Raw genomic sequence first — 26,997 nt, 5'->3', positions numbered from 1 at the left:
TGGAGGGCATTTTGTTCAGTTCTCAAACAAGAGTTATGAGATATTAAGGTCATCTGAAACTTGATAGACCTGTAGTTCGAAGATAGCTATGACTCAAAACTATCAATGTACTGTTGGTATAGATGTGAGGACTATTACTGGTCTCCCCTGACAAAGAGTCTCTGCTTAGCCAAACTTTAATCAGGCTTCGAACCTTCTCCTAGGTCCATCTGTGTACTCCTAGGTCTAGTTTTAGCAAATAATCTCCCATTCTTCATACCTGATCACCCTTCATTTCTGATAAGGTTCCTCATCCTCCACTGTGTTGTAACCAAAAAGCAGGTCGGTTGCTCACCACATGCAGAATCCAAAAAACAAGAGTGAGGCTTGGTACAAAAATAGTTAATTTATTCTGCAGTGAGCTTGGGGAAGGTGCACAAAACTCCTTGACTTTAACTGTGCTGCTTCACCTCTGGAGACACTTTTACAAGGTAAGGGGGAAACTGAGCGAGGGCAGGAGTTCCTCCTGCAAGCTTGGTGTCTTATCCACCAGACAGTTGAGTCGATACCTTCCTGGGCAGAAATAAGTTGGAAAAGGAGTCAAGCTGGCATGCTTTTGATATGCCCTTCCGGTGGACAAAAGTCTTGAGGCAATTCCCAGAGGATGGAAGTTCCAGGCCACGTGCTGGAGGTGACAGTTCCCTGGCGGGTATGCTTTGGCCTGCAAATCCGCTGTCAGCTCTGGAGAAGAGATCTATCTGGGAGCACACAGTTAGAAGAACTTGCCCTGCAGGGAATGTCTGGTGAGGGGGAAGTGAAAGGTTATATTTGCATTCCTAAAGGGCTAGGTAGGAAACAGGGAAAGGAGAGAGAAGAGAAAATAATAAAAAATAATAATAACTCATTCTCTTTTTCCTAGGAAAAAAATGGGGGCACTCAGTTCAAATGTCCCTGGTGATGTATGTTCACCCTGGCCTATCTTCAGCAAGAGACCTTGAGGTCAGTTTAGCCAGGATGCCCCTTACCTCGATGTTCCTTTTAGTAATTTTCCATCCACTGACCCCCACCCTGTTCCTTGGCTATATATTTCCACTTGCCCATACTATGTTCAGAGTTTAGCCCAATCTTTCTCCCCAACAGCCAGACCCCTTTGAGGTGGTCTCCATACCTTTCACAGTGGTCTTTAATAAAGTCCTCCTTATCTTGCTTTAACACATATCACCGATTAATTTTTTTTCCCTTAACATCCCTTAGATTCTTACTCCAAGAAACCTCTCTATTAACGCTGAATGAGTTCATGGTCTGTGCAAAATTTAGTTCTTAGACGTGCATAATGTTTAAAATGTGTAACATTTCATTGGTTTTTAAGAAGGGGTTTTAGACTTACAGTTGGCCACAATGCTTCGGATGTTCTGGGAGTTCACGTCAAGTCCAAGAATGAGGTTGCCACAGGAAGACCTGATTCAGGGAGATTAGCAACCAGCCCCATTTTCACTTTTTTTTTTTTTTCATTTTTGTACAAAATCCTTTCACTCCCACCCTCTGACCAGACTGGCTTTTTTACTTTCCCTAGAGCAGTGGATGTGGCTAGAGGCTTTACTTTGTAAGCGTTTACATGGTCCTTACAATGAAAATCAAGTCTGGTCTTTGTGTCTGGACCCCTAAGACCCAGCTCCGTGCCTAGAAGGCAGCAAACCCCCAATATTTGTGTGTTGAATGCATAAGAGGTCAACAGTGGGGTCAAGTATGCATTCATGTCAATAATGAAGACCTGATTAGCAGATCAAATAAATACTTCAATCATCCTCAGAAAAAAAGAATAACAATCCTAGACTCATCACATTATAACATTAAATTTTTATGAGTAAAAAATAGGCGTTGTAGAAAACAGGAAAATACAAAAAAATTTAAAACATCCATAATTTCGCCATCTAGTGAACATTTCTGTGTTTATATTTTATGTATAATTCTTTTCAAAATAGAGATTTTCTTACATTTTTATTTAGCATTGTATTGTTAAATTATTAAATATTTTCAAGAAGGGTTTGTAGTGACTGTGTTATTATTCCATCAAAGTATATTTATTAGACCAAATGTACCTCCTATCCTGATTCTATACATGAAAAACACACTAAAAAAATGGTGTGAACTGCCCGGCATCCCTCCCACAGCCAGGAAGAGGATAAAGGTAGATTCTGAGCTCAGATATTCTGAGAATCCAGAACTGCCTTCCTCTTGAGTGTGTCTCTAACTTTATAATGGCTCTTATGAATGGCTGATTTAAGTCACTCTTCCCTAATTTTATTCAGATGCTTTTATATACCCTACCCCCACTAAAATACAAGATTCTTGAGACCAGGGTCTTTTATTTCTCGGTGTTCTATTCCCTCCTCTTCCCACCACATATCCCTGTCCAGCATCTAACAGAACACCTAAAGCTTTCACACTGGGTGACCTTAAATCCTGTTTGGCAGGGTTTGAATTTCAAAAGCCCCATTAAAGCTCCCCATTTCCTTTGTAACAAACATTTTGCCCAAAGAGTACTCAGGGACTGAGGACAAAAAGCAAACACTTGCTTCTTTAGAAAGATGTTCCTCCATGTATACAGAGAATTGCAAGAAAAAAAGAAAGGGAGGGTAGGAAAGGAGCAAATCAAATCATCTTTTCTTCTGATTCCTGTCTCCAAGAGGACTGGTCAGGCTGCAGCAGCAGCCTGACCCCAAGAGGGACATGTGGTCAGCTGAGCAGACAGTGGAGTATGTACGGGGGTGGGTGGGGAGGAGCGGTCCCCACAGAATTTTGAGCCGGAAGAGGACAATGAAGGCCACTGGGAGGTGGTTTTTATCTCTCAATTTGATGTACCCTGATTTATGAAGTGATAGCCAGGAGCCCAAACCATCAGTTGTTGGATGTGCATGGGAGACAGGGGGTGGGGGGCTGCCCCTACTTCTGTCTCTGGGACCTTCCCACCCAGTACTGTGGGCCTCCTTGTCTCTGAGCAGCAGCCCAGCCCTGCTATGTTATAAACTGAAATGTCTACCACCACCTTTCCTTGTCATTATCTTAAACAGTTCATAGAGATGAACGTCTACAATGTTAGTTAAGAATTTTGGTATTTTTGCTAAATATAAACAACTTTGGTTTATAATATTCATACAATCAGCCTACGCTGATGAAGAATACTTACAACGCACTCTTATATCAGAGGTGGAGTTGTTACATAGTAGTACAGGATAGAAAAATGAAGGGCCTTCAGTCCATTGAGAATTTCCCCCAAACTCTCTCTGGGACTCTGCCTAACACAGGCTCTCCATGGCGAAAGTCTCATTCCATTCAGACGTGACCTGGAACGTACCATTTCCCTTTGTGCTGCTTTATCAGGCAGAGGCAGCCACAGAGAACTGGGCAAATATTAGTGCTAAACTGTGAAGTAACTAATTTTTCCCTTACCTTGGCTGCTAAGCAAATGAACAAACCTTATTCCTGTGTTTAAAAAAAATATAAAAGTTTGCCTTAAAATAAGCACCGACCCCCCCACCCCCCGCCCAAAGGCACTCAACCAGTGCATGGAAAAGTGTGTGGAATGTGCTCACATCCTGCGTAAGTTAGAGGGAATTTTCTCTGAGTATTCTGTCCACAGGATGTAGCCTTGCCTGGCCTTGGGTTGATTAACTAAAAGGCCAGATGGAGACACAGTCCCCAAATAGCACTGCATAACCTTCAACAATTCTTTAATGTTCTTGACTGTTAGGCATGGCAAAATAAGAACTTACCTAGTGATCAAAAACAGCTGAAGAGCAATTATAAAGGAGAAAAATCATCATACTGGAGGCATAGAGACAGCTCCTAGGCAAACTGCTTTCGAGAAACCCATCCTATTCTGGGTTTGAACAGCTCACCCAATATTTGCTTCTGCCATAGTATCTTAGTCATAAGATAGGAGCCCTTTGCTGGTCCTCAGTTTCCCTCCCTGTGAAGAAGATGGATGTGCCCCATTTCTTCTTTTGTCCTATTTATTTTTGGAAGCTCTTGGGGAACATGTATTCAGAGATTTCTCAGTGGGCTTCCATGTCTTCCATCAGGACAGGAGAATTATTGATCCCAGTGGCTTTTATTTGCCAATGTGGGACTTTCAGAGACTTACAGAAGAGACAGGCAAACAACACAAATGGAGAGAAACCCAAATGGAAACATGCATTATATATGAAAACAAGTATTCAGACATGTGCACCTGGCCCTCTGCCACTCCCCATGCACATACACAGAATCACACAACTCTACAAATACACACACAGGCAGTTGTGAACAGAAAAAAATATATGCAGGGCTATTTACACAGCCACACCTGAAATCCAACAGACCCACACCCACTCTTGAATATTCTCCATCACAATTTCCCACTATAAGATTAGAGATCAAGCCAACCTTGACCTCTTTCCTACTCCCAGCCCTCTTCTTCACCAAGGTTATGAGTGCAGTCATGGGATCCAAGGATCCAAACACACATGTTTGTTGAGATGTTTATTAAAATTCCAGGTGTGGGGAACATGGAGAATAAGAGAGTCCCTCCAGTGGGGGGTTCAGGTCTAGCAGGGGAAGGAGATGCACACAAAGCTACAAAGTCACATGGGAAGTGCTCTAACTGAAGTGAGCACAGGAAGTTGGACCTATTTCTTTGATCCTGAGATCTGGACAGAAGACAATCCTCCTCCTTGCTTCAGAGGATACAATGGAAACCCAGAGGAATCTGCTTGGCACCAGTAAGCTGGAAGCCACGCTGCCTTCCACCCAGTTCTCTGTGGGGACGCTGTGCTGGTTTCAGTCCCTGGGTCCTGCCCTTACTTCAGCCTGTCTTGCTTGCCCCTCAGGTGTGTCTGGTGGTAGAAGTTGAGGAAGAGAATGAGGAAGCTGAGGGCTTACAGGAGCACAGACGTGTTGAACCCATCAGGGAAGGGGCACTCGGTGAGGAGACTGTAACAAGAGGGGGCAGCAGTGGCCACAAACTGACCCTGGGCAAAAGAAAGCATGAGAAGAAAGAGAGGGGAGAGCAGTCAGTTCTTTCCACCCCATGATCCCAAGAATCTTGACCCTTCTCCTGGTCCTGGTTGCCCCAATTCCCCCATCCAGCCATGTCATGGTGGTCCTGATGATAAACTCAGTATATCCAGAGCCCCATCTGGGACACTTTAGGCTGTCATCACCATCTGGGGGGCAGTGGTGTTCCCAAAACTGCAAGACATCAGGCACCTGGAGGGTGAAATCAGTGATCACAGACTCACAGGATATTAATGTTTAGAGGTCGGTCATCTGGCCGAGGCCCTCATTTTATAGATAATGACATTGAGACCTGAGCATGGAAGCCACTTGCTCAAAGTCCCACACTGTGCCAGTGAGTTAGGGTTGGTTCCGGGATCATAAGATGGCTACTGAGGTCCTTGCAAGTTGGGAAGCTAAGGAAGATCTAAGGATGAGAGAGCTTGTTTATGGGCAGATGCCAAGTCACTGGTATAGAGTGACAAGTCAAGAATAGAACCAAGGGTTCAGCCAAGGCCCCTGGAGCCAATAGGATCTCCTTACCAGCTGTAGGGTGGTAAGATATAGTTTCCACCAGAAGTAGGGCCACATAGGAGTCCACAACCTGGCCAGTCCATAATACAGATACATGAAGACATGGATCAAAGAATTAAGCATCCCTATGAAGAAGGCTGCAGAGTGGGGTGTGGGGAGATAAAGGAAAATAAGTGGAGCTGGGCTTAGCTGTGGTGTGGGAGTTCTCTTTGATGTTTCAATCCTCCAAGCTGCAGAGAGCACCTCTGCAATCTCTACAGAAAATCCCTGGAGAGACCTTATCCTGCAGAGGTCCGGCATGAGCCATCTGAAGTCGTGACGATGGAGGGCTGGAGTTATTGAGATGCTAAATGAGAATATTTCTACTCCCTTTGTGTTCTGTGGGCTGATGGCTATGATGAGCATCTCCCAGCAGCCACCTCCCCATCCCAGAGATGGGTAGCCCAGGAGCTCTAAGGAGCCACACGGACAAATGGGAGCAGAGGTCTGGTCTCATGGCCTCAGGGAAGGGAAAAGTTAGAGACCAGCCATAATATTCCAGGGATGCAGGTCTCCTGAGCTGGGACTCAGCCCAGCAGACCTGCCTTACAAGGGCCTGGGGCAGGGCTGTCCACAGCATGCATCACTTACCTGGCTGCCTGCTACGTATTTGACTCCAGCCCACCCATCAGAGGGCATGGTGCCATGATGGTAGAGATGCAGGAAGGTGGGCTGCTCTGGCTTCATTCATAAAATAAAGAACACCTGGAGAGGAGGAAGAGATGGAGTCGTCTCTGGAGGTCTCCTTCCTCTAGACTTCTCTCGGGGCCTCAACTACCCCTTAGAGTGGGACGGGCTAATTCTACCTGTTTTACTGAAGGAGCGACTAAAACTAAAGGGAAATAACAATAGTCAAACACCAATCTATGACCTACCGTGTGCTTTAATTGAGGCCTTTGAAATTCAAACCCTCGCAGGATCTAAGGTCTCATAGTGTGAAAGCTTCAGGTGGTCTTCTAGATGCTGGGCAGGGATGTGTGGTGGGAAGAGGAGGGAAGAGAACACTATTCTACTTTGTGTGTATAAAATAATCACTGAAATACCACATAATTGTATGCAGTTTATACTTCTACTACTTCCATTTTTCAGGATAAAAAAGGCACAGAAAGGCTAAGTAACTTGTCCAAAGGCACACAACTTATAGGTGGCCAAACTGGGATCAGAACAGTCTGGCTTCAGAGACTGGGTTCTTTCCAATGTCCGATCCTTGCCCCCGCCCAGGGCACCGGGGTAAGAATTCAGGTGTTGAACCGTCAGCCCAAGATCCAGACACCCACACCACACATTCCCACGTGATCTCTGCTCAGCTCATTTTGGCAAGAGACTGAGAAGAAAGAGCCCCCTCTTTTCATCACCAACCACACCAACATTATGCTCTTGCCCCACCCTGCTTAATCCCACAAGCCCCCTGGCCTCACCAGCAAGGTTTCTTCTCATTAACATGGAAGGATGGCTTTTGTTGTCTGATGACCCTTGCTATATCATGTCAGTTTTAAAGTTTGTTTAATTTTCCATTTTAATTGTACCTGGAACCTGGCTACTCATGGAGCAAATGCTTACTCCTACTTCTGCAGATAGAAAGCAGGGACCATGGGAGCCAGTGGAGGGGGACACTACCTCAGTGGCTGGGCGTCCTCCCTCAGCCAGGTACTGGACCAAGGCTTTACTCTGAAATTAGTCTCTGGCATGGCTGCCTGGGCAAACCCAGAGAGCATTCTTGCTGGGAGAGTCAGACACCGCCCCAGATTTGGCTGACGGATATACAGGAGCCCATGTATCCGGGATCTTACCTGTCAAGCAATTCAACGGCCTTTGGAAAGAGGCACCAGCAGCACACGCTCGCCATCTGCTGGGCAGGACGGGGAAGTTCCATCAGATTGCAGTCCGGCTGGTGCCACAGCTTGTCCCACCTGGGCTGAGTTCAGCCCCAAATCCTCACTGTTCTATGCACCGCTGATTCCACAGTGCCTACCTGTCTGCAGAAAGATGCCTGTTCGCACAGGCAAAAAGGGGAGAAGCTATTGGCGTGACCACAGAAGGACTCCCCAAATGTGCCCCAGCCCAGAACCCTGGAATCTAATGAGCATGTGGGCAACTTGTTTGTTGAAAGAAGATTCTTCATCAGTGTGCCTGGGGTGGAGTACAGATTCTGCATTTCCAACCAGCTCCCAGATGATGCTGATGCTGCCGGCCCAAGGATCATACTTTGAGTCACAAGACTTGAGCCCATCACCAACATCCAATGACTCAACATCCATATCACCTGGTGACAAGCCTCAGCTACCTGGTGACAGGTTTCAGCTGGAGTCTTCTGTTACAGGAAGCCTTTTGTTCTGCTTCTAGTTGAAACAGAGAACAGCTAACAGTGATGAAATCACTACCACTTAGCTACCTCTCAGTGTGTGCTGGCCCCTGTGCTAAACATTTCCATATATGTCTATCATATATTATCTGATTCCATCTTCTTTCAATCATTTCCCTTTATCAAATAGGTGTTATTATCTCAATTTTATAAATAAGAAAATTGAGTCCTAGAAGAGTTAGGTGTGCCACCGAGTCGCACAGCAAGTAACTGGCAGAGCTGAGATTCAAACCGAGGTCCGAGGTTATCTGACTCTAAAGCATGCACGTAACCAGCCAGTCCCCTGTCTCTCATCAAAAGGCTCAGGTGATACCTCCTTGACCTCTGATTGTTATGAAGTTGTCCCTCCTAACCCTCTCCAGGCTTGCTTCCTGCTCCCTGCCATACCCTCATTCCATGCTCACTCCATCTGTAGTCCACTGGCTGGCAGAAGTAGCTGCAGTTAGCCAGCAGCGGGGTGGCCATGACCTGAGAGGAAGAAGAAAGAGGAAAAGACCGAGTCACAAAGCCTGTTCCCACCATGGTGAACCCCGACTGGCTCGGGCTCCTGGACACCACCATCCCAATGCAACCTCTGCTGACACTTGGTGAACAACTGCTAATAAACTCCATGGGGTGGTGAGATCAGAGGCGCAACTTGTACGCATCTTGCTGGTCTCTAATTTTTTAATGTGGGCAAATATAGGCTACAACGCCACCCTGGGTGCCTACTATGCATGAAAGCCTGAGATAGGTGCTGAGGACACCAAGGCGGTCCACACGTCTGCCCTGCCCCAAGGAGCTCAAAGCCTGGCTGAGGATGTGGAAAAAAATTCTAACCTTTCAGGTTTGGTGCTAGAGGAAGAGTAGGAAGTAGCAGGTGTTCCAGGAGTCGGATCAAAGAATGAGGAGGCTTCGGGCAGACAGAGGAGAGGGAGTGGGAGTTTCATGCCGGGACAAGTGTATGTGGTACCTGGACCTGGGGGCCTAACTAGGAGATTAGCGGGACTGGTGTGGAGGCTCTGACCAAAGGAGAAGCAGGCCACAGAATTGGAGAGACCGAATTGTGAATAAAGGGTCTTGAAGGCTGTTGTAAGAAGCCTGAATTTTATCATGTATTGATTTATTTGACAATAACGTGTTGAATGGTACTAAGCACTTCTCCATGCTGGGCGCTGTTCTGAGCACTGGATCACGTTGATAAAACCAAACAGATAGAAATCTCTACCTTGGGGGACTTGGCATTCTGGCCACATATGCAAAAGGACCTACTGAGGTTTCTGAGCAGGAAGCTGACTGTGAGCGTGGCAGAGTTTTCAAGGGATTGGGGTGGCAGGAGAGTGCCTAGTTGCCATAATTAAATGACAAATTCTCTAGGGCGTGCCTCACGTCTCATGAGTTATTGGTAGCCCTCATGTGCTACCAGATAGTATGCTGGGTCTGTCTTTAAACAGATAAATAAGACAGGGTTCCTGCCTTTGAAGCACTTGCTGTTTGGGAGGGAAGAAAGGCACATATGAAAGTGGTGACACAGCTGGAGAAAGACCACAGTGGGTGGGGGGTCAGTATATCCTTAATAGGCTCCTAACGTGGGGGAGGTGTCTGCACGGTTTGCCAATTCCTGTGGTGTAAATACTCCCACCATGGTGGAAGGACTTCAAGTTATTTCACACAAAGTCACTGAACATGAAGTTGCGGGGAGACCCACACCTGGTGCTCACCCGTGGGTGGAGTGGCTCCAGCCCATCTCAGAGAGTCCAGGACTGTACCAAGAGCTGGGAATGGCCAAGCAAGGAAACAAATAACCTGGCCTTAGAGGAGTCAGGGAAGGCTTCCTGTGAGGCAACAACTGACCTGAATCTAAAGGATGTGCAGGAATTTGTCAGGAGACTAGGGGACAAGAGCAATTCTGGCAGAAAATCAGTGATGTGCCCAGGCCTGAGGACTTGCTGAGCACGGCTGTGTGGGCTGGCGAGCAGGCCTGTGCTGGATGAGGGTGGTGTGCAGGGCTGCTGAGAGCCTGTAGAGGGAGACGAGGTGGAGAGGAAGACAGGGCCAGAGAGGACTCCAGAGGGCTTCGTGTGCCCATGAAGGGGTTTAGCCTCAGCCTCTGCGGGATGGGAAGCATCAGAGGCTCCCAGCAGGCCATGGCACCACCCTCCCTATGCTTATGGTAGCTGAGAAAGGAAGAGACGAAGAGGAGTTGGAAGAGGTGTGGCTGTCCGGACCTGCTTCTTCCATCTCCTCCCCGCTAGCTCACCAAAAGGCGGAAGAGATGGAGGAGAAGGCTGTAAGCGGTGCAGTCAGGGTGCCTGGTTTGCACTCTGCCTCTGTGCCTTGCCACCTGCTAAGCTACTTAACCCCTCTGCGTCTGAAACAGTGCTATCATGAAGATTAGATGAGCAGATCCTCATAAAGTGCCTGCACCAATGCCTCTCCTGTACTCGGCATGGGAACACATCTGTGATGATCATTACCACCTCTGAAAAGCTTTTCCTGACATCCTAACCCCTGGCCCAGACACTGGGTTTCTGCCCCACCCTCCCTGCCCCTGGTGCATGATGCATCCTCTCTGTTGCCCACCCAACACACACTGCATTGCAACCGCCTGTGCCTACACCTGTCTCCACTCTAGACTGTGAGCCTCGGGAGGGCAGGGAGGCCTTATCCAACAGGGATGCTGCAGGCCACAGCACAGCCTGGTATGAAGCATATATTGGATATACACCTGCTGAATGGCTGTTTGCAAGGTTTGGAAGGAATACCAGATTTGGGGATCAGAAAACCAGGCAGAGATGAACAGAGCCCGGGTAGAAATGGGAGATGGGGGATCCACATGAGGTGGGAGGGATAAGGAATTCCACTCTGGTTTGCCATGACCTGTGCTCTCTCATGTAAGGAAATGAAGGGTGGAAGTTTGTAACAAGGATTGAGCAGCCAAAGAGGGCACAGAATCCCAGCTCCTGCATGTGACCCCATCAAGAAGGCTTTTCAATTTTCTACGTAGGAATATTATGCTTCTATTTATCCCTTGGTCACCCCTCCAAAAAAGATCCTAGAACTCTCCAGGAACCCCCACCCACCAGCCTTACCTCCCAGAGGCACCCTAGGAGAACCACCAGGCCCAGGTTGTAGGCAGCGAGTGCTGTGCCAGCCCCAGAGGCTCCTGTTGGGACATGAAGCAAGGCCTGGCGCCACCAGGAGAAGATAGGCGACATGGAGGAGGGTGGCAGGGAGTGGCAATGCACCAGGAGCCAGGAATCCATCCTCAAGCCTGGATAAGCAGAGGAGAAGTGACCGCCGGCCCAGCCACACTGCCCATTCACCCCCAGTCCCTCCCCACAGGAACTCCCAAGGCCTTGTTCATCCAGCCCTTGTTCCCAGAAAGCCTGACACAGAGGCTGGCTGAGGAAACAAATGAACGCTCCCACTGGATGGCGTTATCCTCCCCCTCTGCTTTCTAAGGCCCAGGTGTATTTATTCCCGAGCTTTTCCAGGGCACTGGCCATTGTGAGCACCAGTATGTAGAAGCAGGATTTGGGTCTTGTCCAGACAACCGCCTCATCTACTTCCCCTTCCCCTCCTCGGCAACACGGTTGACTGAGAGTCCACAAACTAAAGTTCCTCAGTCTCTCCCATATGACCCCCAGCTATGGGGTTACCCCAGCACTCCTGCCTTTGGACACTGGACCACCACCTACCAAGCACTTTGGGGAGCCTCCATTGGCCATTAACTTTGTGCTAATCCTCATACCTTTTGCTGCTCTACTTGGGATTTTCAGCTTCTGGCGGTGGCTTCCAGATTGCAGAGTGCAAGAGACATGGATGCGGCTACTATGCAGCAAGAGGGGGACAGAGGGGCAGAGAGGCCCGAACGCTTCCCCTTTCCCTCCTCTCTCGCTGCACGGTGCCTGCCCCTCCTAAGCATCCCTGGCTCCTCCCACTTCTCACGGGGCTCAGCCTCACCCAGTCCTCTACAGCTTGACTTACACCTCCGGCTTCTCCCAGGCTCCTCTGGGCAGCGAAGAAAGTGGCTCTGGCTGCTCCCGTGTTGTCAGCCGGCGGTGGGTTTGAGCGAAGGGTCCTCTGGGCTCCAGGGTGCAGGGCGTGACCCATGGGTGACCCCATCCTCCCAGAAGCTCTCTACTCCTGTGCTGTGATCTGTTGTTGACCCCAACCCCAGCCTCTACACACATGCGCACACACACAGGCACTCACACATACACACGCACACCACATGCACACATGCATACACACACAGTTATTGAGAACAGGGAGCTGAGGCCGCCGTCCAGGCCCTGGCTGGGCTCCCTGCCATTCTCATGGCCCAAGGGAGAAACAGAACAAGAGGCAGTGGGGGTGGGAGGAGAGCACTCCAAGGGCAAAGACAATGGTAGCAGCTCTGGAGAGGGGATCAGGGAGCACCCACAACCTCAGAGCCTCCCCATGGCCTGTGGCCCACACTCTTCCTTCAGAGCAAGGACCACCCTATCAGAGACTTGGATGGGCATGTAGAGGACACGTGTTTCTCCTGCCTCCACCAGGATAGGCCACTCCTCGTGCCTCAGATTTCGATCTTCCTCTTCCATCCCTCTTTCCTACTGTTAAGGAGTAAGCGTTTATCTTTCTTAATCTGCTAAGTCTGCACCCCTCCTCTAGCTCCCCCTCAACAACAGGCCAAGGAGTATGGGGGATTGAGAACCCCAGATCCAGGCAGCCCTCTTCCCCACACCTGCCTCTATCCACCTGTGTTGATAGGAGGCAGTTACAATGGCCATTCGTCCAAATAACCTATCTTAGGCACATCCTTTCCCTCTTTATGAGATAAAGGAAAAGAACTAACTTTAGAAGCCAGATCCCTGAAGGAAGGGGCCTGGCAGTAAGACTCTGGGTCTTACTCCACAGTGGAGTAAGAAGTCCTAGAACCAGCCTCTTTAGAATAGAGTGCCCCAGTTTCTCCTTCTGACAAGACGGCACACTGTGGTCTTGTAAGCCCCGGATTGTCCATGCTCACAGACAACAGGGTTAAGAGATCTGAAGAACTAGAAGAGGTAAAGGTAGGTTAGAAGCATGGTGGGCCACACACACTAGCTACACGCGTGTACATTTGCACATGCTACCAAAGGCCCTCGCTCTGCCCTGCCCTTGACTCTATCGGGAAAAATTCCCAGCTGGTTTCAGTTAGAAGATAAGCTCTCCTACACTGTCATATCTAATTTTCCATAGAATCCAGTTGAAATTATTCCACTAGGGCATCAAGGCTGCCCGTACTGTAGCCAGACCACCCCCCCGATATCCCCTCTGATCTTCTGTCAGAAGCAGAGATCAATGTGCTGCCTCTGCCACCTCCATGAACCCGGTCTCCCTGCCCTCTCTGACATGCACACATCCATGTCTACTTCTCTGGCTTTTCCACACTTCCTTCTCCACTGACTGTTCAAACCCAGCCATCATCCTTGCTGCCCTGAAGCCCCTCCTCAGCCACAAAGCCTCCCAGTCCTCTTTCCCAACTCCCCACAGGACTAGCACGGTCTGTACCCAGAGTGTAGCCCGTAAGTTTGGTCTTCCAGAGTAAATGGTAAACTCCCTGTGGGACATGACCACTCACTGCACTTCACAAATTGATGGAAACATCGGGAAAACCCTAGGGTGATGTGTCAGGAAAATGAAAACTATCTAGCTCAAAGCTTTGGCCGTCACTCTGCTGGTAACTCTCCCCTGTGTCTTCATAAAACCATCCCTCATGTGCAGACAGCACCTTACAACCGATATGGGAAACTCTTGGGAAGTACCCTATATAGCACCTGAGACGCTGGGTGCCACCTTATTCCCCGGAAGCAGCTCAGATCAAGAGAATGCGGCTGTGAATTTTAGGCCAGTTGCACCACAGCCAAGTGCTCTTTCTCTGAGCTCAGCCACCTCACACAGCTGCTGGGAAGGAGAAGGCCACTGACCCCCTGCGACCGCCTCCTATTATAGGCCCTTTGGGCTTATAGATCAGATAGATTAGGGAGAAGTTTGTCTACCAACATCCTGCAGCTGTAAAATAAGATCATGACTGCATGCTACCATAGATTCCTTCTGACCCAAGCAAAACAACAAAAGGACTCCAAACCTCATTCCTTTCCCTCCTCAGCCCACCACGCTCACAGAACCCTGGCTGCAGCTCAGTCATCTGCTCCCACTGCTGGGTGAGCTAAGCCATCGTGAGGCCCTGAGATGAGACAGGCTGGCTCACCTGAGGGCAGAGGGCTGGCAATTGTGTGGGCAAAAACTGACATTGCAAGGAGTAGTGTATCTGTATACCCACAACATAATGACAGCTGACATTTATTCCCAGACCGTGTGCCAAACACTATTCTAAACACCGTACGCATGCTAACACATCTTCTCCTCGCAACAATCCCATGAGGTAGGTACTATTAGCACCTATTTCTGCAGATGGGAAAACAGGCACAGAGAAGTTAAGTAACTTATCCAGTATCACAGCAATAAGTAGCAGGGCCAGGATTCAAACCCAGACAGTTTGGTTTGGAGCCCAGACACTTAAAAGTGCATTGTACTGTCTCTTCAGTCTCTTAGTGTATCGTGGGTTTTTTATTGGAATGAAAAGAGCCAAAAGAGTGGTCTCGATGAACAAGAAGAGGAAGCCCCAATTTATCCGATTCAAAACAACTTCCCTACTGGCTTCCACAAGAATCCTGCGCAAGTAGCAGTAAAAACCAACATTCTTTCCTGCCTCCCTTCATTCCTCTATTTCTTCCCTCCCTCCCTCCTTCCTTTCTGATGTCCATCCTTTCGCCTAGATCGGACAAGGGATTTTCAGACGTTTGAGATTCCGAGCAAAGGTGCCTCATCAGGCCTCACCAGTCTCTGCGTGGGGAAAGAGAAGCCCTAAGAAAATGGTCAGCCGTTCCCCCTCTGAAACAATGACCCAGCGCCCTGCTTTCTGTGTGCTTGTGCAAGATTTAATTGGACTAGAAGAGTACCACTGCTTTTTATAAGTCATTGAACATGGCTGGTATAGATAGTGAAGATGAAGCTGGATAATTTGGGCTGTGACACTTTGTCGTGTACTGGCAGGAGTGCTGGCCTCCTCTGCCATCTTCCGAGAGGGACGTAGCGGTCATAATGGGATCTTTCCTTTCTCCACTGGAGGGGCGTTATCCAGGGTACTGCCCTCTGCCCCCACAGGTCCTTTATATCAGGACCGCGGACAATATATTTCTCACTGTCAAAATTAGGAAGGGCCCTACCTCTCAGGGCCAAATTAGTAGGCTTTCGAGTCATAATAGAGAGATTTTCAGGTGCTAATCTCATCTTTAATTTTATTATATTTTTTACATATTATGTTCCTCTGACATAATTTAGTTTATTCTTCTGTTTCATTATTATTGGAAGTAGCCTGGAAATTTTTACGGAGTGACATGCAGAGGTTGTCAACATAAATAAATACGCATGTATTAAAGCAGTTTTCAAGCATCTATCTTTTGCTGTGGATTAAATGACTTATGCAGAGTCACAACCAGTTAAAGGAGTGAAGCCAGGTTAAAGCACAGACCACCCACCCTGTTACACAGCCTCTAAAACCTGCCTTTGTGCACAGTCATTGCACACTTGGTACTGCTCATTTCGCAGGAGTCCCTTAACCACATGTTACTCTAGTCTCTTTAAGCTGAAACACATTTCTCAGTCACAACTCTGGGCAGCTATTTCCCAAACTGAAGAGCTTATTCCTGAATGTCATCGTCCGGAAGACAAGATGAAATGTGTATGTGCAAGTGTGTGTGTGCGTACACATTCCTGTGTGTGTTAACACAATGTCCTTCAAATTACTTTCTCTATTTATGTCTCTATTTACCTTGATCAGTTCTACTTGCCCCAGTTACGCCCATTTCTGTCTACTTTTCTTGCTCGTGTTCTCCCTTTCTTTGAACATCACACACTGGGTCCTATTGTGGGGAGGGGGTATCGGGGAGGGATAGCATTAGGAGATATGCCTAATGTAAATGATGAGTTAATGGGTGCAGCACAGCAACATGGCACATGTATACATATGTAACAAACCTGCACGTTGTGCACGTGTACCCTAGAACTTAAAGTATAATAATAAAAAAAAAATCGGCCTGGTGCGGTGGCTCAAGCCTGTAATCCCAGCACTTTGGGAGGCCGAGACGGGCGAATCACAAGATCAGGAGATCGAGACCATCCTGGCTAACACGGTGAAACCCAGTCTCTACTAAAAATACAAAAAAAAAAAAAAAAAAAAAAAAAAAAAAAAAAAAACAGCCAGGTGAGGTGGCAGGCGCCTGTAGTCCCAGCTACTCAGGAGGCTGAGGCAGGAGAATGGCCTGAACCTGGGAGGCGGAGCTTGCAGTGAGCTGAGATCAGGCCACTGCACTCTAGCCTGGGTGACAGAGCGAGACTCGGTCTCAAAAAAAAGTAAAAATAAAATAAAATAAAATAAAAATAAAAATAAAAGAAAAGAAAAAGAAAGAAAGAAAAGCGGCAGGAATGAGAACTAGAGGAAGATCAGGCCTAACAGGAAACGAAGGAGCAGTACTGTACAGCCGCTACTGCGATTGAGGAGGGAGGGGAGCAAAAACCCAGTATTACCAGCAAAGGAAAGATGTTCTCTTTGGTAGAGGAGTTGAGGGAGCAGGGGGAGCTGTGCAATGGTGTGTGATGGGGAGAGATGTTTTATTAATAGGATACCCCAATATGCTTCAAGGTATCTCATCTGCCAGTCAGCCGAGCTGCTCCCTGAACCCAAGGAAACCTGACATGACGCATGTCCCCACAGTCCTTCAGGCCGTCCTTCCTCTGTGCTAGGGGGAGCAGCCCCAGGCTTTGCAGGTCAAAATTGGCAAACAAAGAGCTCAGTCCTGGCCTCATTTCTTATTTTGCCCTGAGATGCTCCCAGCTCTTGATGCATCGTGGGGACCATGCAGAGGACAGGCTGCACCCCTGTGGCCACTGGCAGCCTTCTCCTCTCCAATCAAGCTGATAAGAGAGCTAATTGTAAGAATGGCTCACAGGTGCCTTGGCCGGCACTCCTGCCAGCCTCATGGATGCAATAATGGGTCTTTGTGCAGCGTGGGCCATTACTAACAAGGATAACTAAATCATTCATTTCATTAACAACGGGCTTTGGCAGATAATTGTGCAAGAGGCAATTATCAGCAATGCATGTTCCAGGAAGGAGCGTGGTCGCTGATTTTCCACAGAGCCGCCAGGAGAAATATGAGACAAGGTTGAAACCACCACTGGGTCCTCAACCCCAGGATAGCCACTCTTTAAAGCCTGTGGCTTTATGGCTTTATGGTCAGAACTGGAGATAGAGAGAGAGAGACAGAGAGAGAGAGAGAGACAGAGAGAGAACGAGTTTGCTTCTTGCACAAAGATTCCCTAGGTGACCTTGACTTTTCTCTCCTATTTAATGGAATGAGGCTCCAAATTTCATCATCCTCCATCTCTACCTCACCATAGATCTGGTCTTCATGGCCCCACCACAGCAATCTTCCTAAAACACTAATTTTTACCATGTTAGGAGATGGAAAAAAAAATTCATTGTCTATAGCTTTCAAGTTCAGCTCAGGCTAGTGCCAAGATCCTTCTGAAAGCATGGACAGATGAAGAGGTAAACAAAAGGTGCTATATGCATACAATGGACTATTAGTTGTAGAAAAGAATGAAGTACTGATATAGGCTACAACATGGAGGAACTGTAAGACATTAAATGAAAGAAGTCACACGCACAAGACAACATATTGCATGACTCCATTTCCATGAAATGTCCAGAATGGGAAAATCTATAGACACAAAAAGATGGGTGGTTGCCAGGGCCCAGAGGGCAGAAGGAAGGGAATTAGGAGTGATTGCCAATGGGTATGAGGTTTTCTTGAGGTGATAAAAATGTTCTGGAATGAGATAATGATGATAGTCATATAACTCTGTTAATATACTAAAACCACTGAATTGTACAATTTAAACAGGTGAATTTTACAGTATGTGAATTTAAAAAAAATCTTTTCTGAACTCAAGGCAGAGGGTCAGGTGGTGCCTGCCAAGTACGGGACTTGTGGGGACAGGGGCAGTTTTCGCTGGCACTAGACCGTTGGCACGGCCCTGGGAACAGGGCTAAATAGTCTCCACTGAGGTTTGTGCCATGCTCCCTTCAAGGAGTTCTTTGGGCCCGTTCACAAAACCAGTGCAAGATGCAAGTTAGCATGAAAAAAAAGTGCCTGATCTTTCTAACATTCCTCCTATTGGTTAGATGATCTAATTAGCTCCAAATTCTGAACAACCCTTCCCTCTATCCCTGTTCTAATTTGCAAAGGAAGGTTCTGAGGCATTCCAGAGTATTGCAGTGTGGAATAGCAGCTTTTCTCTAAGAGCAGGACCTCCAACATGCCCAATGAGCTGTTTGTTCATTTATGAGCAATACTCACTCCCTCATTTCCAAATCCTGTCATCCTACCTGACTAATCACTTGCCCAGAATTAATATTTTTTCAAGCATGAATTCCTATGCTCAACTTTGTAAATTGTACAGTATTGCATAAATGTTATTTGGTATTTCTGAAACTACTACTATTATTATTCTCAAGGTATATTGGATGGAAGAAGAAAGACATATGCCATCAGGAACTGTTGCTTTGAGTTACAAGGAAGAGACATTTACAAAGGAGTAAAATCTGGTTTAGTGACTCCTGTGAGTCACTGTAGATATATTTGCTATATCATTGGTCATATTTCTCCTGAGTGCCTCTTTGATTCCGCTTCTCCATCTAGAAAGTAGGGGAAAACACCTACTGGTAGAATTCTTTTTTGTTTGTTTTTTGTTTTTTTGAGACAGAGTCTCCCCGTGTCACCCGGGCTGGAGGTGCGGTGGTGTGATCTCAGCTCACTGCAGCCTTGACCTCCCAGGCTCAGGTGACCCTCCCACCTCAGCCTCCCTAATAACTGAGGCTAATTTTTTTTTTTTTGGAAACAGAGTTTTGCCCTGTTGCTCAGGCTGGTCTTGAACTCCTGCATTCAAGCAATATGCTGGCCTCTGTCTCCCAAAGTTCTGGGATCATAGGTGTGAGCAGCCACTGTGCCTGGCCAGTAGAATTCTTAAGTGATCTTATTTCCTTATTTCATTACTGCCTTTTCACAGTCAAGAAATAGTTCTGATTAGTGTTGTCTTCTCTTCCCTATTTATTTTATTTATTCTTGTTTCAGTTTCCTGTTTCCTGAACTGAATTGGGAAGGGAAGGAAAGTCATCAATAAAGCCAATTTCCTATTTCTGAATATTTCACGAGACCAGTCTGGGAAAGGAAGAAGTTCAATGTCTTAGGGCAAAGCTTAGGCTCGTCTGTGGAGCTGGGGATCCCTGCAGCATCACCTGATGGGAAGGAAATGGGGGCAGGGATAGGAAAGGAGGATGGGCCAGAGCAATGGGGCTCCTGGACTCTGGCACCAGCTTGACGTCTCATTACACAACAAGGAAGATCATTTTTCTGGGTCTCAGTGTCTTTACCTGTGAAATGAAGTATCTAGCACAGGGTCCTGGTCTAGGTTCTCTAGGTTGCATGAGCTCCAGGCTGTCACTGTGTCATTTCATCACAGTAACGTTGTTTACTCCACATCTACTACCCAAGAGGTGGGCTTTTCAGAGCCACTGTGAATGGTAAACAAAGCAGTTAGTTACCAATAAGTGCACTCTCTCCGGAGTTAGCACAGGGGCTCGACGCTGAGATATGTTGGGGAACTGTGGGGGAGGTAAAATGATCTCATCTTCATTGAGCTCCTCTCTGAGTAGCTCCCAGCTCCCAGTTGCTCTGGCACATTCGCCATGACACATGTCTGCTGGCCACATCCAAGGAAGGCAGGGTGGCTGGGACAGAATGCCAAAGCAGGTGGATGTGGCCTGGGGCTGCCAGGGCTTGGTCAGACTGCCTGGGGCGAAGCCAGAAAACCCAAGTCCACAGAGGTGAGGGGTTCGAGGTGGAATAATGTCACAGGATCCTTGCAATCAGGGCCTGCATCTTCATCTTCTTGTAGTTAATGCCAGGGCTGGGCTGGGAAGAGAAGGTCTGTCCTTTGGCATTGCTGCTGAAGGCACAGACCAGGGCATCCAATCAGAAAAGCTCTCTGGCACTACCTACTCACATTTGTGACCCACATCCTCTGCACGCTCATTCTGCTTCTGCTCATAGAATCCAGATAAATTCTCTCGAGGTCTGCTGAGGATGGTCCGAGAAGTGGCATTGGTGGGACAGGGAGGGGAGGCTCTGCAGTGGGAGAATGGCCAGGTAACGTGGCAGAATGGAGAACAGCATTGTGGGGGGAGATGGGGGGCGTACACCATGAAGCAACAAACTTGGAGAATACAGAGTGATGTAGATGGGCCTAAAATCCACAGTTGGAAAGGAAAAGGTAAAAAAAAAAAAAAAAGTTAAATTGATAGGCTTATCAATTTAATTTTAGCATAACTTTAGCAATTGATTATGCCATATATGAAAATTAAATGTGCATGCATACAAAAGCATAATACACAGTTTGGAAGAATGCATACAATAAAAGAGATATATTAAGCACAGCAGAATGTTTACCTATGGGGTGAGGCATGGAAATGGGAATTAAAGAGAATACCTACATGCATACATATATGCATGCGTACACACATACATACACATATGAAACAAGACAAGATCAGTTTAGCAACTTGAGGAGTGTGATTAAACCCAAACCTCTGCACTGGAGATAAAAATAGAGAGAACACTAGACTTGTGGCTGAAAATTATTTTTTGGAGTATGTGTCTAGAGTCAAATGACCTGAAAATCGAATGTGCTCACCATCACAGAGTCCTAGTGCCAACGGGTCTCACCCCTATGATGCTGCCTTTCTCCACTGATTACTCATAGGAAAGGAGAAATGCAAGAGGAATTTTGTGGTGTTCCTTTTGCGTGCAGCCTCCCTGCTGGGATGGCTCCCACTTAGAGTGGTAAAGCAGTGAACTGCTGAGGGGGTGTCTCCCGGCAACTGGGTGGGAAGGAATGTTTGACCAGCTCTTAGAGCCTGTGCTCAGGACCAAGAAAGACTCCTCTGACCTCTTGGCTTATTATTCCTTGTTAGACCAGATTATGGGAACATTAAGATATCCCAATTAAAACTAATTTTTTGGTAAAGACCAGATTATAGGAACATTAAGATATCCCAATTAAAACTAATTTTTTGGTAAGACAGCAGCAGCAAAATGAATCCTGACTGCCATATCTACAGGGACACAACCACACTGCTTTACAAAGGGCCCCTCACATCAGCACCCTGACTGGCCACTGTAGTCTGTCACCCTACTGTCCGCCAAGGGGCATGCTTCCCAGTATTCTTACTCTCATATGTTTCCTGCACACGTTGGCCATGGGCTCAGCCCTGTGACTTCCTTTGGTAAATGTGACATTAGCAAGCATAATGCAATCAGAGTTTTGATAAGCACTTGCATGTAGTAGCTTAGCCTCTCGTGGAGCTCTTGAAGCCGAGAGCCATCCTATTAAAAGTTCAGTTACCCTGCTGGAGACACCACAAAGAGAGAATGATGCCTGGTCAGGCCCCAGCTGGTCCAGCCATCCTAGCAGAGATGCCAGGCATCGGAGCGAAGAAACTATTCTGGCCATCCAAGCCTTAACAGAAATCTAGCAGCAGAAAACTTGCCCTGTCCAATCCAGTCAACACACAAAAATCATGAGAAATAATAAGATGCTGTCGCTTGAAGTTGCCAAGTTTTGGGGTGGTTTGTTACGCAGCAACAGATAATGGAAACACCGGCATACGGTAAAACAGAATAAATTAGATCAAATTATTTTTATGAGCTTATTTCCTTCTTTTTATAATAGAGCGAAAAGACTCTGACCCTTTTTTCCCAATGCCAAGTGAAAGGCATGTCAACATCCACAGTTGTGGTTCAGGGAGATGTTACTGTCCCACATTTTGAGTGGGGAGGAACCACAGTGTCTGGTCCCTCACTGATCCATGAGGTCCTGGCACAGTGCTAGAAGGGAACAGGCCAAATACGGACTTTCAATGATATGCCCAAGGTCACCTGGCTAGCAAATGGAGGAACAGGATTTCAAACCCAATCTAACCTACTGTCTGTTCAGGGCTCCTCTTGTTATATTAGGCCACTTTAATTGTTGGGGCCATTTCAGAAAAGTCCAGACATGAAAGGTCGCAGATTAAATGATTGGCTAGTGTTGTTAATTCCCCACCTGTGTCAGGAAATACGCGCTAGAATGAAAATCCCATGACTGGATCAACTTACCTAGGTGTAATTTTTATGGGAGAGAGGAGGCTTTATGAGCTTTTTTCCAGCTTTATTGAGGGATAATTGACAAATAAAAATTGTATATATTTAAAGTATACAATGTAATGTTTTGATATACGTATACATTGTGAGATGATTACCACAATGAAACTAATTAACATAGTCATCACCTCACATAGTTACTTTTGTGTGTGTGTGGTGAGAACATTTAAATTTTAGTAAATTTCAAGTATACAATGCAGTATTATTACTATAGTAATTATGCTATACATTAGATCTCCAAAATTTATTAATCCTGCATAACTAAAATTAAAACATTATACTCACTAAAATATAATTCCTTATATCCTCCTTTCTTCAGCCCTTTAGTATTCTGTTTTCTGTCTCTATGAATTTGACTAGGCTAGGTACTTTATGTAAATGGAATCACACAATATTTGTCTTTTTGCGACTGGCTTATTTCACTTAGTATAATGACCTCAAGTTTGATTCATGTTGTAGCATGTCCTTCCTTTTTAAGGCTGAAATATATTTCAGTGCGTGAGTGACGTATATACACACACACACACGTTTACCCTCGCACACATACATATGCGTACAGTATTTTCTTTATCCATTCATCTGTTGTTGGACACTTAGGTTCCATATCTTAGCTATTGTGAGTAATGCAATGAATACACGAATACAGATAGCTCTTTGATATACTGGTTTCATTTCCTTTGGATATATACCCAGAAGAGGGTTTTCTGGAGTATATGGTAGTCCTCTTTTTATTTGTGGAGGAAATTTCATATTGTCTTTCATAATGATTGTACTAATTTGCACGCTCACCAGCAGTATACAAGGGTTTCCTTTTTTCCACATCTCAGGCAATACTTAGTTTTCTTTGTTGTTGTTGTTTTTGTTTTTGACATGGAGTCTCACTCTGTCGCCCAGGCTGGAGTGCAGTGGTGCGATCTCAGCTCACTGCAACCTCCACCTCCCGGGTTCAAGCAGTTCTCCTGCCTCAGCCTCCCGGGTAGCTGGGATTACAAGCACGTGCCACCAAGCCACCAGGCTAATAAAAATTAGCCACCAGGCTAATTTTTATATTTTTAGTAGAGATGAGGTTTCACCATGTTGACCAGGGTGGTTGTCTTTTTTATCATAGCCATTCTAAGGTGTGAGGTGTAAGGTAATATCCCACTGTAATTTTGATTTGCATTTCTCTCATGATAAGTGATAGTGAGCATTTTTTTTTTTTTATATCTCTTGGTCATTTGTGTGTCTTCTTTTGAGAGATATCTATTCAAGTGCTTTACCTGTTTTCTTCATCAGGTCATTTGTTTTCTTGCTATTGAGTTGAGTTGTTTCTTTTGGGGGGGTTGCAGGTTTTTTTTTGGTTTTCTTTTGTTTTGTGTTGTTTTGTTTTGACAGTCTTACTCTGTCACCCAGGCTGGAGTGCAGTGGCTTGATCTTGGCTCACTGTAGCCTCTGCCTCCTGGACTCAAGTGATCCTCCCACCTCAGCCTCTCAAATAGCTGGGACTACAGGCATGCACCACCACGTCCAGCTAATTTTTGTATTTTTTGTAGAGATGGGGTTTCACCATGTTCCCCAGGCTGGTCTCAGACACCTGGACTCAAGGAATCCACCTTCCTCAGCCTCCAGAAGTATTGGGTTTACAGGCATGAGCCACTGCAGCCAGCCTTAAGTTGAGTTTCTGATATAGCCTGAATATTAACGTCTTATCAGATGTACGGTTTGAAAATATTTTCTCCCACTTTATAGGTGTCTCTTTCAATCTGTCAATTATTTCTTTGCTATACAGAAGATTTTTTTTTTTTTTTTGACGGAGTTTCGATCTTGTCACCCAGGCTGGAGTGCAATGGCGCAATCTCAGCTCACTGCAACCTCTGTCTCCTGGGTTCAAGCTATTCTCCTGCCTCAGCCTCCCAAGTAGCTGGGATTACAGGTGCCCACCACCAGGCCCAGCTAATTTTTGTATTTTTAGTTGAGACGGTGTTTCACCATGTTGGCCAGGCTGGTCTCGAACTCCTAACCTTAGGTGATTCACCCACCTCAGTCTCCCAAAGTGCTGGGATTACAGGCATGAGCCACTGTGCCCAGCCCAGAAGCTTTTTAGTTTTATGCAATTCCATTTATTTTTGGTTTTGTTGCCTGTGCTTTTCTGGTCACATCCAAAAAATCATTGCCCAGATGAATGTCAAAAAGCTTTGTCTCTATGTTTTCTTCTAGTAGTTTCACATCTTACTTTTATGTTCTTAATGCATTTTGAGTTGATTTTTGTATATAGTGTGAGAAAATGGTTCAATTTTTTTCTTCTGCATGTGAATATCCAGTTTTTCACACACTCTTTATTGAAAAGAGTATCTTTCCCCCCTTGTATATTCTTGGCAACTTTGTCAAAGAGCAATTGACTGAAAACGAGTGGATTTGTTTCTGGGTTCTCTATTCTGTTCCATTGGTCTATATGTCTATTTTCACACCAGTATTATACTGTCATGAGTACTATTGCTTTGTAGAATATTTTGAAATCAGGTAGTGTGATGTCTCCATCTATTCTGCATAATGCTCTGTGTGTGCATAATTCTGCTGCTTTTGGATGGAATGCTCTGTATATGCCCGTCAGGTCCATTTGGTCTACAGTGTTGTCCAAGTTCACTGTTTCCCTACTGACTTTCAATCTGTAAGATCTATTCATTGTTGAAAGTTAAGTATGGAAGTCTCCTACTGTTATTGTATTCCTGTGTATTTCTCTCTTTAATTTTTAAAATATTTTCTTCATATACTTAGGTGCTCTGATGTTAGGTGCATATATATTTATCCTTGTTACATGCTTTTGATGAGTTTATCCCTTTATCATTATATATAGGATAAAACTTTTTTGTTTCTTGTGACAGTTTTTGACTTAAAGTCTAATTTATCTGATTTTAGTATAGCCACCCCTGTTCCTCTTTTCGGTTACCATTTGCATGGAATATCTTTTTCCATCTCTTTACTTTCGACCTATGTGTATCTTTAAAGCTGAAGTGACTCTCTTGTAGGCAGCATATAGTTGGATCTTTTGTTTTTCCCCGAATATGCTTAACCACTCTATTGTTAAATTAAATTAAATTTGGTCTGCGAATGCCTCTGTACTTTGAGTCCCTCTTTAATTAATTTCAACCTAAGTTAGTATGGAAACTAACTGCAAGCCTAACATAGGAGGATATTTTTTTTTTTTTTTTTTTTTTTTTTTTGAGATGGAATCTCACTGTGTCACCCAGGCTGGAGTGCAGTGTTGCGATCTTGGCTCACTGTAACCTCCACCTTTTGAGTTTAAGCAATTCTCCTGCCTCAGACTCCCGAGTAGCTGGGACTACAGGTGCACACCACCACGCTCAGCTAATTTTTTGTATTTTAGTAAAGATGGGGTTTCACTGTGTTGAACAGGCTGGTCTCAAACTCCTGAGCTCAGGCTGAGTATAATTTTATAACAGATAACTGAGTCTCAGCCAGTCTCAGCAGCTGAACTTCAATCAGTTGCCAGAGGCCAGCTGATAAGAACATGCTCAAATAAGACAAATGAAGCCATAGCCCATCAAGTTGTCTCTGCATCTCCCTTCCATTTTCTGTCCATAAATGCTACCTGACCGTGTTGCAGCCTAGAGTTTTCTGAACCTATTTGGTCTGAGGACTGACCGATTCATGAATTTTTGTTCTTTACTCCATCAAACTCTATCACATTTAATGTGTTTAATGTTTTTCTGTTAACATTATTAGACCCCAGGATCCTGGATTCATAAGGGCCAGCCCGGCACTAGGGTCCACAGTGAAATTGGTGGTCACTTCGCTCCCCTTCTTTCATGTAGAAGATCTCTGTGATGCTCTGCATAGGCTTGGGGGTGTGAGGACACAGGTAATGTGAAGCTGTCCTTCCTACTGCCTTCAGTGTGTCTTTTCTAACCAGGTACTGTCATCTATCGCCCAGATTTCTGAGCTCTTCCGAAGGTATTTTCATGCACAGAGGGTTGTTCAAATTCATGTTTCAGCAAAGGGGCAAGTGCTGAAAAGTCCTTTTCCGCTATCTTGCCAATGACGTCACTCCCTCATTGCCTGTTTTGATCACTGTCTTGATCTACTTCCTAGAGTCACGCCCACACATAGCAGACACTCCATAAATATTTGTTGAATGAAGGAATAAATGAATGAACAAATAAACAGGTGAGTGAAACCCTCCATCCAGGCCTGGAATGTGTCCGGTGATGACTTCTGTGTGTTGGCCTTGCTTGGGTTTGTGCTGCCTGGTGCTGCTAGGTTTCCAGGTGACCAAATATACACCATCACTCAAAGGCAATTGAATCTGGCTGGCAAGCCTGGCCCAGAGTGGCCAATGCCTTTCCCTCTCTCGCCACTAGAGGACAGAGGCGACCCATGGATTCAGCCAACGACAGTCAGTTTTACCACCCGAGCTCCAAAGGCACCTTGGACTTCCCGCTGAACAGAAACTGACTGGCTCTGTTGTGATACCTCTAACTCAGAGGTCACCACTGAGGTCCCAAGTAGAGAAAAGGCATAAAATGCAAGTTCCGTATCCTTACCCTGGGTGTGAAGATTGAAAGAGGAGCTGGCCTCACTTCCTTGGCGGCCCCTGCAGTAGGGAGGCCCAAACTAAGGGCTCCCAGCCCTCTCCGTGTTCTGACCCAGGCAATGTCACCTTTCGGACAGACAGTCTTGCACCTCGCTCTGCAAAATGAAGAAGGCAAATGTTCCTAACCT

The 26,997-nt window shown here is 46.1% G+C and overlaps 1 long non-coding RNA gene across 2 annotated transcripts; it reads right to left on the bottom strand.

Moving 5' to 3' along the window:
* Positions 1-4,491: 4,491 nt before the first annotated feature.
* LOC126930466 (uncharacterized) lies at positions 4,492-16,266 on the bottom strand. 2 transcript variants are annotated; one of them, XR_007717596.1, is made up of 6 exons: positions 11,020-16,266; positions 8,336-8,416; positions 7,377-7,576; positions 6,178-6,291; positions 5,557-5,684; positions 4,492-4,988 (listed from the first exon to the last, which is right to left on the bottom strand). It is a non-coding gene; the product is annotated as an uncharacterized LOC126930466 (long non-coding RNA). The 2 variants fall into 2 exon arrangements; XR_007717595.1 differs by having other exon boundaries at positions 7,377-8,416.
* Positions 16,267-26,997: the final 10,731 nt, after the last annotated feature.

Source organism: Macaca thibetana, chromosome 11, assembly GCF_024542745.1.
Source record: "Macaca thibetana thibetana isolate TM-01 chromosome 11, ASM2454274v1, whole genome shotgun sequence".
Taxonomy (NCBI): Eukaryota; Metazoa; Chordata; class Mammalia; order Primates; family Cercopithecidae; genus Macaca; species Macaca thibetana.
The sequence above is the reverse complement of the archived record's forward strand: the minus strand, read 5'-3'. Positions and strand labels throughout refer to the sequence as shown.